A 3,510-nucleotide genomic window follows, 5' to 3' on the forward strand; every position below is an offset into this window, starting at 1 on the left:
TCATTCTTGGTATGGACTGACTTTATGCTTGTTATGCCTCAGTTGATTGTAGAACTAGAGTTATCAAGTTTCAGTTTTCAAATGAGCTAGTCTTAGAGTGGAAAAGTAGTTCAGCAGTGCCTAAGGGTTATTTTATTTCATACCTTAAGGAAAGAAAGTTAGTTTTCAAGGGGTTTGTCTATCACTTAGTCCGAGTTAATGAATCTAGTGTTGAGATACCTCCTATTAAGTTAATATCAGTAGTAAAAGAGTTTCTAGAAGTCTTTTCAGATGATCTTCCCGGAGTCCCTCCTAAGAGAGAAATAGACTTCTGTATAGACATTCTTCCAGACACTCGTCCCATATCTATTCCTCCATATAGAATGGCACCAACAGAGTTGAAAGAGCTTAAAAAGTTGTTCAAATAACTCCTAGATAAAGGCTTCATTTGACCAAGTGTCTCACCTTGGGGCTCTCCAGTCTTATTTGTGAGGAAGAAGGATGGTTCTCTTAAGATTAGTATAGATTAACGTCAGTTGAACAAGGTTACCATCAAGAATAAGTATCCTCCTTCGAGAATTGATGATTTTTTCGATCAGCTTCAGGGTGCTACTTGTTTCTCTATGATAACCTCATATCAGGAAACCATCAGTTAAGAGTAAGGGAATGTGATATTCCAAAGACAACATCCAGAACCCGTTATGGTCATTATGAGTTCTTAGTTATGTCCTTTGGTTTGACCAATGCGCCTGTAACATTCATGGACCTTATGAATACAGTATTCAAGCCTTATTTAGATATGTTTGTTATCGTGTTCATTGATGACATACTAATCTATTCGAGGAATGAGGAAGATAATGCTAGTCAGCTTAAAATAGTTCTCTAGATTGTGTCTGGAGAGGGAATTAAAGTTGATACTCAGATTATAGAGGCAGTGCAAAATTGGCCTAGGCCCATATCTCCAACTGATATTAGGAGTTTCTTGGGGTTGGCTGGCTATTATAGAAGGTTCGTATAGGGGTTCTCATCTATTTCGTCCCCTTTGACCAAGTGAACTCAGAAAACAGTGAAATTTTAATAGGCTGAAGCTTGTGAGAAAAACTTTCAGGAATTGAAAAAGAGGTTGACTACTGCCCAAGGATGGACCTTACCAGAAGGTACTCAAGGTTTTGTCATATATTTTGATGTGTCTACAGTGGGTTTGGGTTGTGTGTTAATGTAAAATGGCAAGGTTATATTTTATGCCTCTAGAAAGGTGAAAGTTAATGAGAAGAACTACCCAACATATGATCTAGAGTTGGCTGCCGTAGTATTTGCATTGAAAATATGGCGCCATTATCTTTATGGTGTTCATGTAAATGTGTGCACCGATCACAAGAGCCTTCATTATGTGTTTACTCAGAAAGAGCTTAACCTCAGACAAAGGAGGTAGTTAGAATTACTCAAGGATTATGACATGAGTATTCTTTACCACCCAGGTAAGTCTAATGTTGTTGCTGATGCCTTGAGCAGGTTATATATGGGTAGTACCGCCCACTTTGAGTAAGATAAGAAAGAGCTAGTGAGAGATGTGCATAGATTTCCATGATTGGGAGTTCAACTAATGAATTCCATAGAAGGAGAAGTAGTGGTGATGAATGGAGTTGAATCGTCATTAGTATCTGAAGTTAAAGAGAACCAAGACGAAGATCTTATTTTGCTTGAATTGAAGGCAAATGTTCATAAGCAAAAGTAATGGCTTTTGAACAAGGGGAAGATGATGTATTAAGGTATCAGGGTAGATTGTGTGTACCAAAGGTGAATGAACTCCAAGAGATGATTATGGAGGAAGCTCATAGTGTAACACCCTGTATTCAACGTGTACTAGTTCTATTTATTACGCTTAAAAACTTCCTTATGGTATAGTTATGGACTCGGTTTCCTATGCAACTAGTGACAATAGAATAGATTTAAAGTGAACTGTCCGTAGATTTTAATGTGACCCTATTAAGTTGAAGTCGAAGGAAGTATTTAAACTTGAGATCATAAGTTGGTATTTGAGTCTAAAGTTTAAAGTGACATAGTGTATATAAGTTTTAAGTTAAGTTAAAGGTATTAAGGTCTAGAAATGGAATAAAATATTAAGGTGCTTGCTTGACTTCACTAAGCTAGTAGATGACAAATAGGTGCATCACCTACTTTGACTTATTGACCAGCCCAAAGGACCAAGTAGGTGCATCACCTACTAGAACTCTTTTGACCATGTTATTGGGCCAAGTACACTACACCTACTTGCATTAATCTGGCCCAAGTTGAATAGAAGAATAAGGGGAAAATGGATATCCAAGGCCCAATCTTTCCAATCCCACAAGAAATAATTTGAATGAAAAAGTAGGTGCATCACCTACTTAAATGTGTGGCCTAAATTAAAGACACATGTTTGGGTACAAAAGAAGTACAAGAAAGGTTGGAAAAGGCCCAAGTGAAAAGTCCAAGTAGGTGGGTCACCTACCTGAAAAGTTATGGCCCAAAATGAGTCAGAAAGTCAGCCAAAGCAGGTCCCTTTAAAAGGGATTGATATCAGCTTTTTCCAACCATTTTTACTTTGCCAAAAATCTGATTTCTAGAGCTTTCTCTCTTCTCTCTCTTAGTTTCATACAACACCCATTAAATACCATTAGGGATCTTGAATATTAGGGAGTTCAAGCTATTGGAAGGTATAATTTTAAGATAAGTTAAGGAGGACAACCTTTACCTTGAAGAATCCAAGTCTTAGCAAGTGATAGTTCTGTCTAGCAAAGTACGGGTACTCAACTAGTAGATCACCCCAATAGAAGCACATGATACTCAATGGTTGTTGGTGAGCTCCATGTTGATTCAGGTGTTTGCCGAGTCATTACTATGCGTATTTCATAGTGGTACAATCATGGATTCCAGTAGAGGCTTTGCAGATTGTAAAGTTATCATCTGTATTTGTAATTTCACTTGTCACATGTTTCAGTTCAACTAGTCAATATGTGTTGTATATGAAGCTTCTCATCAGTAAATCTATCTGCATAGTAGTTTACTTTCTAATCATAGGTCACTTGTATATCATGTGTTCGTATGGTACTTGTCCGCCTTACGTAGGTTGGGGTGTGACAAAAGTGGTATCAGAGCAGTTCGTCCTTGGGAGTCTACAAAGTCGTGTCTAGTAGAACCTTACTTATGAATGTGTTGCGCGCCACATTTATAATTAGGGGGCTGCTTGGACATTTAGGAAATGTTACTATCATTCATAATCCAGATCGTGCAATAGAGCGAAGTTAAGAAGTCAATTTCCACTTGTACCTGATCATGATATTCACATTATGTTTACGATGGTGAAGGTTAACAGTAGCTAAAATTTCAACATGCAACCTACAGAAAAGGATCTGAAGTTGTTAATATTTAGATTACATTGAGCTCATTTTTTTCGACCGTCCCACTCCACAAGGTATGTAAAGGCTTTTATGTTATATGCATTTTAAATTGCATTTTTGCCATTTGTATCACATTGGTTCAATTGAGAAA

Source organism: Solanum stenotomum, chromosome 4, assembly GCF_019186545.1.
Source record: "Solanum stenotomum isolate F172 chromosome 4, ASM1918654v1, whole genome shotgun sequence".
NCBI lineage: Eukaryota > Viridiplantae > Streptophyta > Magnoliopsida > Solanales > Solanaceae > Solanum > Solanum stenotomum.